At 36.1% G+C, this 10262-nt stretch overlaps 1 long non-coding RNA gene across 3 annotated transcripts; it reads left to right on the forward strand.

Annotated features, from left to right (window-relative positions):
• The first annotated feature begins 3674 nt into the window (after positions 1 to 3674).
• On the forward strand, positions 3675 to 9027 carry LOC113274335. 3 transcript variants are annotated; one of them, XR_003322962.1, is made up of 10 exons: positions 3675 to 3772; positions 5170 to 5238; positions 5333 to 5399; positions 5506 to 5638; positions 6217 to 6761; positions 7257 to 7360; positions 7511 to 7715; positions 7833 to 7907; positions 8128 to 8210; positions 8765 to 9027. It is a non-coding gene; the product is annotated as an uncharacterized LOC113274335 (long non-coding RNA). The 3 variants fall into 3 exon arrangements; XR_003322960.1 differs by having other exon boundaries at positions 5170 to 5235; XR_003322961.1 differs by lacking the exon at positions 7257 to 7360 and having other exon boundaries at positions 5170 to 5235.
• Positions 9028 to 10262: the final 1235 nt, after the last annotated feature.

A 10262-nucleotide genomic window follows, 5' to 3' on the forward strand; every position in this document is an offset into this window, starting at 1 on the left:
TAATAAATACGTTAACTTGTAGTGCTATTTTCGTTCTCACATTTTGCTGATTTTGTTTTGTGCGAGCTTGGAGAACGAAGTTTCGTGAAAGCTAGGATAAAAATTTCCAGTTTATATGTGTTTCAAAATTTATTTTTCCATATTTGCAGCGTTAGTTTTAATCCAAAGAATTGTGTTGATGCAGATCTACTCAATTAGTCAATCCAATTCTATCACAAGGATAAAACCGATTATTAGTTGGATCCTCTTTTTACCGAAACAAGTATTGTGCACACCAAAGATTATGAACCCACAAATCAGAAATCTTCAATATCTTCTTCGTCTTCAAATCTTCTTAGATCTCCAATAAACACCTGCACATAATCACTTGAATCTCTTGTGATCAATCATGCACAGAACGGAGTCTGTTAACAGTGGATTATCACAAGATCGTCTTTAGAACTACAAACAGTCTAAAGATCCCTGTCGAAACTCTGAACTAGTTTGAGTAAATATTATATCAGAAGAGACGATTCTCAAGCATAAAAAAACTAGATGCAATCAAAGTTCAACCACCGCTAGTTAATCAAATCAATGAAAACAAAATATAAACCGCAATTATCTAGTTTCCCACCAACGATACTAATAAAGCTTCTCAATTCCAAAGAAGACTTTAAACTGAGCGGCCGTAAGAGATTTCTCCTAATTAGGTTACTCTTTTCTCCGAATAGGCGGCTTCACCAGTAGAAGCACAACAAGAGGTAGTTTGCTGTTACGAAGGATTAGTTTGTTGTAAATGCAAACTTCAAGTATTTATAGACTAGGAAGTTTGGACACCAAGGAATTTCCAAAACCGAAAATATTCTCAAGATATTCATTAAAGCACAAATTCGGTTTCCATAATTCTTGGAAATGCTCTGTCCAAAAATAATGATCGACATCTCTCAGAAAATCTTTAATTAGTAAATGCACATTACTAATTATTATTTTCCTAAAAATGAAATTAATAACCTTAATTAAAAGATTCTTAACTTATTTATGTTTTGATCATGGGATTCTCTTCCCTTAGCTATTAAGGAATAACTTTGAACAATTAAATAATAAACATTCACAGCACGTGTTCAAAGTGTGTCGACATCCTTACTTTATAAGTCCTCTTTCATACTTACAACCTTGAAACCGATTTTCCACACTTCCAAACAAGTTTAGAATTGGTTCATCTGACTTTCAAGAACTATGTGATTGATCAAATATCATTCAATCATAAATTATGGGTGTAACGGTTCTACCAAAACAAGTTTTGGTTCTACCTCTATGTGAGTATTGTGCATAGTCACACTAGCTTTCCAAAATTCGGTTGACTAGGTACTAGGATCGGTTCCCCACATATATATGGTATCTAACTTGAATGTGTTGAACATGTCCATAGGATCGATTCCCCTTTGCCTAAAAACGTGTTGTACATGTCCATAGGATCGGTTCCCCTTTCTTCTATAAACCTGTTGCACCTCATACAAGGATCGATTCCCCTTTGCGATGTAATGCACCTCTTACTAGGATCGGTTCCCTTTTTCCCATATTTGGTCATACATAAAATCACAAATTCGATCATATCATCTCAGGTGATTACTTAAGATCGATTTCACTAATAAAAGTCATACCAATACATAAGTCAAGCCTTTGTGAATAGTTTTACCAAGAACACAAACAAGTCGTGAGCGGTTATACTAAATCACACATATTGGATGTTCACAAGATATGCAATAAATAACAATCCCAATAACGCATGGCGATTTCCTTTTCGATTCATAAAAACGTTTATGAACTTACTTCCTTAAAACACATGTAAAAACATTGTTTCTTAGGATGAAATCCTCACCTCATACCCATACATAATCACAATAGCATTTAAACGATTATGTCGATGTCTTATCTACAAAGTTTAATAGTTAATCAATAAACCTCGTATTGTATTCCTTAATACTATGTCTATCTAGAGTTCAAACATACTTCGCAGTTTTGTTTTCAATATGCACGACTTGAAAGATACGTTAGAGAATGAAACAGTACAAGTCAAATATCACTAACCTCAAGTGGAAGGATGATGTTGTCGTTGTAGCTTCTTACTTGTTCAATTCTTCAACTCTTCGCAATACTTGTAATGTCTCATATCTTAATACTTTCAAGCTAACCTATACGAAGTTGACTCTAGTACATAATCAAGCGACTCTTAGCATGAGTTTTGATTCACTAAAATATGACAACCAAACTTGACATACCAACGCTTGTCGGGTTAAACCGAGCTATGCTCTAACATGATCTTAGAGTGTGTAGTACCTCCAATTGGAATTGGAATTGAGGAGGTGCATAAGAATAAACAGATTATTCAAATGGGATAGGCTTATGATATAGTGGTGACTTCAAAAAGAGTTACATAGGGGATCTTCAACCAAAATACAGTACCATAGCTGATCAATTTCCTATAGTTTGGGTGCCATTTAATGATCACTCATCCATCAATCGTATCAGGGACCAAAGAACCCAAGGGTGATTATGTCGGAAATAGTAACAACAATTGTAAAATACTGAGAATAATACTTAGCTCGAACCAATGGTTGATTTCAGATGCAGCATTATCATTTAGGATATGAGCTTTGTTGGACATGTCTTTGCTCAACAACAGGTTCTTTTCCTTGTAGCACAGTAGTTCCTCCACTTGAGTATTTTTCCCCAGCTCTATCATGGTGATTTAACGAGTCTTGTGTCGCAGCCTCCTCTTGTACTCGGTCCATGAAGGTGGAAGTTTTTCAATAACTGCAGATACTTGGAAAGCTTCATCAATAACCATTCCTTCAGCAAAAATTTCGTTGATGATCAACTGAGGTTCCATGAACTGATCAATCCCAAGTTTTTCATCGTTCATTTTGTATTCAAGGAACCTAGCCACCAAGAGCTTACCATAAATCAAAAGCAGTAAAATTTTCTTTTGCATTAAAAAAATCATATAAGGAATCATCCAAGTAGTTAAGTATATGATTTTTACATATATAATTCTTCCTTGTCCACGTATCCAGTCTATCTTCATAACCACGGTCATGAAGCCTTCTTGAGGGTTTTTCCAAAGCAACTTCATCTAACCTTTGGTCTTTGAGAAAAAACAATATTTTTGATTGCCATCGTTTAAAGTCTTTTCCACTAAACTTAGCAGGTTTGTCTACAATACTTTTCCCCATATTGTTACAGAAAACTAGAGTAGTGAAGATATTGTCTTTAGATTGTTGGAAATAGTAACATCGGTTGTAAAATACTGAGAATAATACTTAGCTCGAACTAATGGTTGATTTCGAATGCAGCACAAACTTGTCATGGAATAATAGAGGCACGTATGATATACGCTGTCCTAACACTACACCAAATTCAGGAAATATCAACTCATATTCGCAACGGAAATGTAGCTGTTGCGAATTTTCAATTGCGAATTTCTGTTGCTAAAGTTTCGCAGCAGCCATATGTTGTTTCTAATTTCGCAACCATTTTGCCTCAGTTGCTATTTGCAACTGTTTCTCTTCTAGGTGTGCGAAATACCCGTGTGACAAAAAACACTTGGGAACACTTTTTCCCGAGCATGCGAATTTCGCGTATGCACCCTTCTTATCAGACAAAATATTCTTCGATTCATTTCCACCACTCGTCCTCCCTCACTCTCTCACTCGTCCTCTCTCACTCTCTCAGAAACAGCTCTGAAGAAAACTTCTCCCGCCATTGAAACTCTTCCTCCGTTGAAGCAAGTAAGGTATGGATGATGATTACTAGGGTTTGATGATGCTATATCTGTTATTTCTTTGTGTGAATCGATTGATGGTGCTATTTATGTTAGGGTTTGATAGTTAGGTTTTGGTAGATTGAAAATTAGGGTTTTGTGCCTTTTTGATTAAATCGATTAATGATGTAGTTTTTTGTGTATTTTGGTAGATTGATACTTAGGGTTTGATGTATTTGTTTGAATCGGTTAAAGATTGATACTTAGGTTTCATTTTTATGTTTGAGAAGGCATTACAAAGAAACTCCCCTAATTGTTCTTTTAGATTGTATTTCATTAGCTGATATCTGATTATATATGAGTCTTCTGCAATTTAGTCTATTTGTTGGTTCGAATTTATTTGTTCTTATAAGGCAATGAATATGTTCGGCTATGTTTCTATATGGTTGTTGTTTAAAATTTCATTATATGAATATGTTTAGATGGTATACTAGAACGTCTTGAAAAATTATTAGTTGTCTGGTAACCACGAAAAAGGTTCAGACACTTACTAGATTGTTCAAATTATAATTTTAGAAAGAAAAATCTTATCTTTTCATGATTTAGTTTATGGGTTTGGATTATTTTTTATTTTTTTTGAATTTGGTGATTTTGAGAATTCTGTATTGGGGTTTATCGATTGGGATTGATCGAGGAAATTGATTAGTTTGTAAACCAAAGTTAATATTACAAGTCGTGTTCTTCTGGTGGGGTTTAAGTGTGTTTATATCTTTATAAACATTACACAGAAACTCCCCTGATTGTTCTTTTAGACCTTGTGGCTTAGAAGCAGCACATACTTTCAATATATCTTTCAGTATCTCCTCAGTCTTGTGCTGGAGTTCAAACTTGTAATACATAGCCTAGAAATCTCCCATATCCGGGCAAGTGTAACTGCTCAGTTCATCCAGTTTTTAGCTTTGTCCACCTTCCCGTCCTGTCAAAACATTTTCTTCACCAAAATAATGATACGGGTATTATTATTGCATTGTTAAAAAGCATGACGACTCTAATGGGAGTTGACTGCCTGTAAAAGTGATGGTCCTGTTTCTCATTCATTTTGCAAGGTAGTTAGGTGTTTTTTTAATGCTTTTGAGAGTCAATTTTTACAACTCACTTTGATCAGATGATTGATGCCATGCGAAAATGATTGTACTATGTAAAGGTTCTATTTTGAGTAGTTGATTACCGGTTGGAAAGACTTCATTCAGACGTGTGTGTTATGAAAGTCGATGTTTGTTAGCTTTGGTGATTTTGTGTTGTAAGCACCACTCTGGTGTTCCATTCTTTTGGTAATACATTTTTGTAAGACAAATAAATCGTACTGTCAGTTGCTAGTGTAGGCACTATATAATTTTCTATCTAATAAGATATAATATGATCTCAATCAGGTACTGAAGGACTTTCCTGTTGTCGCTGAAGCTGAAGTGAGGTCGTTGGCATCATTATACTCTGTGGTGGTCAATCTCAGCTTTCAAGAATATATCTAAACTTCTTCAGTGTGTTTATCTATACTAGTCGTCTGATATATGTCTGTAATCGGATGTCTTACAGGGTAGATCAGCAGATGCATTGGCTCCTTATTTCGGAGAAGATCCTGCACGCTGCCCTTTTGAGCAAGGTATTTCAAGTGCTTGTAATTTCTGGCGTTTAGTCTTTGTTTTATGAAATATGAACTTATCATATCAGTGGAATTTAGTTGTCAATTCTTCACTTTTTTCTCTCAGATCATAACTGATACAAGCAAGACCAGATCCAGCTAGTGAGAATCCAGTTTCTGAAGAAACTGGTGGTTTAAGTGGGAAACTTCTATTTGTCCTGGCAACCAACGTGCTCAGTTACATGTGTCTCTTGACAAGGGTAATTTTATATCTACAGTCAGCACATTCTGGCATTCAAGATTATGATTCCTCGTGGTCTCAAAAAAAGAATGCTGAGTGCAAAGAGAATTTGTTCAATTTGGTGCAGTGTCTTTGAAAACTATGGAATGATGTATTAATGTTAGGTTGAATTGCAGAACAATTTGTTTAGCAATTTCGATTATGAAACTAAGACAAACAAAAATCATGCAGTTGGCTGAACACCTGCTGATAAAAATGATGATGAACTATGCCAAAAATTCCAGTGGCCCATTTTGTTGCATATTTTTAAGTTGGTTCTTTGCTTGTAGTTCATTTGAGAGTGTATCTGAGCATGCTATGTTTGGTGATTCTTCAGAATTGAATATCTGTGTTGCTCTAATATGATTTACTTGCTGCTAGTAGTTTATTTGGGAGTCTATCTTATTAGCATGTTACACTTGGTGCTTCCATAGAACGTGAAGAATCCCCATGCATTATTGATACTTTTTTCATTGCATTATTGCTTCACAATCGGTTTTCCTCATTCTATCTAGCTAGTTGCAGGGTTTAATAGCCAATTTTGGCATATATTTACAGGCCCGCATCAAGGAAGACTCTGTATAGTGTATGTCTATGGTTGAAAGTAAATGTCGTGCTGGAATACACAAAGAGGTCCGTTTATTGAGAGTTTGTATATTACAATCCCAGAACACGCCAGATTCGTCTTACTCACAGACATCAACACAACAAGGCCAGTTACAGACTTCCAAATCTTTCATTCGACCCTCTCCTTAATCAGGTATTTCCATCGCAGTTTTCACCTGGCAGTAGGTCAAGTGCCAGTTTCCTAGCCTCAGGTCCAGCAGACTGTCTCAGTTGCTCAACAACTGCTGATGCCTCCGAACTTGCAACAAGGTATCTCTGGTCCTGCTGGTATTCACCATAAGCATCAATTGCGTCAGCCTCCATGCCAATCCTCTTCTCAGATAGCTGAGGTCCTGTCTCGGTAAACGCAAGCTTTACAAGCTAGCCTTCAGTCATCAAAACAAGCATTCTCTCAGCCACAACAAAAGTTGTATATGATGCAGCAGTCTGGTTAAAATCTATCTCAGCAGCCGAATGCCCAGGCAACTAAACTACAGGTACTTCTAGATGCTAGATCTCTAAGTGACTGTATTGAGCTATTGTTGCTGCTGAATATACCGTTAGGACAAAAATCGACTGTATTGAGCTGTTAAGCTTTACTGTGTCAGGCTATGAGTAGTTCTAAGTGAAAATTTACCATGAAAATAAACATATCTTAAGGTTAACGAAAAGCTAGAAGCTTATTGTGTGTGTAGGTTGTTTGTATGGATTATCCATGACGTGAACTCGATAACATAGTTACTTAGAAGTTGCTTGCATTTACTCAAGATCTAATCAACCTTTGAATATTGTCATTTGCTGGTCCACGTAACTATTAGTATTTCATTCTTTCATTTACTCTTCCTGTCTTTCTTTCTGACATTTGATTTAGCTATCTTGTTTTGCTTATACTTGTGTATCGTGTTTTATGTTTGTACCTGGGTAATATTATCATCTCAACATGTTTATACTACTTGCATTCGTTCTGGTTTAATATATGACATCGTACCTAGTGATGACGAAACTTTCCTATGGTGGATGGGGTACGATGCAACAGAGACATCGGGTTTTGTAAAGGATAAGGAGGATGATTGCGATGCAATCTAGAGTAGCCCTGGTGATCTCAATTATCCATCTGTTAAATTAAGTGTTCAAAAATTCGATTCTTTTTGAAAGAAAAATTATGTACATTTTGATTTAGATGACAGTGTTGCTATGAGTAACTCTCTCTTTGGTTTAACCTTTTCTCTTGTGGATTGTAACATAGCTTGCATCTCTGGAAATGGATGGTATGAGTAATAACAGAGTTGGTGGTGACCATGTCTACTTAGATGCGAAGTGAGGCAACTGTCTTGCTCCCAGACACACAGAAAACGTAAGTGGAAGCAATGCAATGAAATCCGTTCTCCACGAGCACCATTCTAACCGAAAACCTGCTGGAATTTTGGTTTATGCTTTTCATTATTTTTCTGGTAATCCTTACTGATGCATAATCCTCACTGATGTCGTCATAATTGTTCCTTTTATTACCATCAAATACTACAAACTGAAAAAGATGCTAAATTTGTTTGTAATTTTAATATCTATAGGTATTTAGCTGACTGCCTGGAGGACAGATTTGGAGGAGTGCGAGAGATTTACTCCTGCATATTTGAGTTCTTCAGGTAATTAAAGTATGAAACTGGTATGCTTTATTTTACAAATTTTTTTTATTCTCATACCTCTATGTTATATTTTAGAAGAAACAAAGGAAAAAGTAACCCGCAGAGAGAAAAACTGACTCGTCCTAGTTCAGTGTAACTGAATTTATTATTGTACCACCGGGATTACTTTTCTGGATTTACACATATTTTCTGCTCACTGTTGTGGTTAATCTACTTGTAGGCTGCTGCTGGGGGAGCTTGAATTGAATCAAGAGTGTAATGCTACCCGATGATCTCCAGAGGAATTCAAACTTAAAGTTATAGGTGAGCTAAATTTTTTTTACTAATTTCGTCTCATTTTGTAAGGAGCATTCTATGTATGAATACTGCCACTTAATTAGCACTTCCCCTTTAGTAGCCTTTGTTGCTGGGCTATAAAATTTGTTATCAACTTTTATGTATTCTTCCTCACTATTCAAGTCAAATGTTACCAAATGAGTATCAAGGTTTCATCTCATGTCATTAGTTTTGTGAACACAGTGAAAACTTTGACACAAGAATTACCAAACCTCAACTATGATAAACGCCTTATTTCTTTCTTGATTGTCATCATTTGTCCATGGAAACTGCATCGCGAAGTTCAGTTAATGCAGTGTGCTGATATTGTTAGCTGTTTTGTACAGATATTGAGCACACTGCACAAAATAGATTTCTACTGAAGTTTCTAGATTGATGTCTTTGTATGTACATGTACTGCCAGTAACCGCCTTTCGGCTCTTCACTCGAAGTACATGTTCAATCCAGATGCACTATTAACTTCATTTCTCCATTTCTGCATTTGCCATATCTAATACTTATGCATTGTATTTGGGTTGCAGGATTGTCGCGTAAGCAGAGGAGTTGAGCTCGCCATGCATTGAGATCAGATATTAACTTACAAGTAGGAGTTTCTTATATTGAGTCTTCTCTTCTGAAACTAAACTAAGTTAAGAGTCTTGATTGAAATCTAGAGTAAATGTGCCACAAGTGATAAAATGTTATTGTTTCCTTCCCTTTCTTTTGTAAAATATCTTGAATGTTTAAACATATATCCTTGGACATATGAATATCAATATAAGTGGTGCAAAATTTGTTTGGTTGATTGATAAGATTGGAGGGTTTATGAGCAGTTCCTGGATCCAAATGCAAATAAGGGATTTGTTTTTGACTAGGTCAATGGGGACTGACCTTTTTTTTTCTATTGCAAAATATTCGCAACAGATAGACGTAGTTGCTAAATTTTTACTGCAACTTTTTTGAGTCAGTCTCCATTGACTTAGCCAGGAATTCGCAACAAATAGTAAAACTTTCGCAACAGCCACATAGTAGTTGCTAAAATTTTATGACGCAAGAGCTGCGACTCGAATTCCCAACAGATAGATTTCCGTTGCGAAATTTCGAGTCGCCCCCTGTAGCAACAGCTGGCTGCAGTTGTAACCCCGATTTGCAACAGCATGAGTCAGTTGCAAAACTCCATTTTTGGTGTAGTGTAAAGACAATATCGCGGGCTACTTCTCCTGTAGAGAGATGCTATAGCTTTTATCGACGAGCTGCCTCCAGGATACAACTATCATTATAGCGTTCCTCATTGTAGCATACAAAAGAACACCACCCTAATAGCTTGGAAATAATGTTGGAAAGGAGTACAAAACAAAATGGTTACAGTGAAACAAAAGTGTGTAGACCCAAAGGGCCATGCCACACCCACCCACCCGGACGGCGGCGCGCATGCTTCGGTGCGAAGCACCGCGCGTACGGTAATCTAGGTCTTCTCCCTCACACAAAAGTGTACAGACCCAAAGGGCCATGCCTTTTAGGCAAAACTCATGGTATTTAAGTCTAAAATTCTTAAAATTTTAGTCTACGTGGGACTATTGTTTTATTTATCGATTCTATTCAAATGAAAAAACAACCAGCGGGCAATAGGTCTAGGGATCAAGTCATGGTCCATACTTTTCAAAACCCGTTTTTTCTAACGGATTAATCTAGGCAGCTTTGGCATGAGATATAAAAATATAAATCAAGATCAAAAATGTTCATCTCACATCTCACTTCTTGGGTTTTCAGAAACTGTTTAGAGGACTGAAAGTTGATTAACTATTTAATCCTAACAATGGATTCAGTGGGTCTAGTGTTATGATTAAAACCCCGTGCAGTCAAAAAATGGGAAAATAAATACAAAAAAAAAAAGAGACCCTAACTTGAATTAAAAAACATACGGAAAGAAATCAAATAAAAACTCTACTAATAAATAACATTAGTTACTTGTAAAATCGAATCCCATATAAAGAGAAAACCCCGGAGATAGTTGAAGTCACAAAAGCAGCAAGGAGTAAT

This window comes from Papaver somniferum, chromosome 4 (genome assembly GCF_003573695.1).
Source record: "Papaver somniferum cultivar HN1 chromosome 4, ASM357369v1, whole genome shotgun sequence".
Classification (NCBI taxonomy): Eukaryota; Viridiplantae; Streptophyta; class Magnoliopsida; order Ranunculales; family Papaveraceae; genus Papaver; species Papaver somniferum.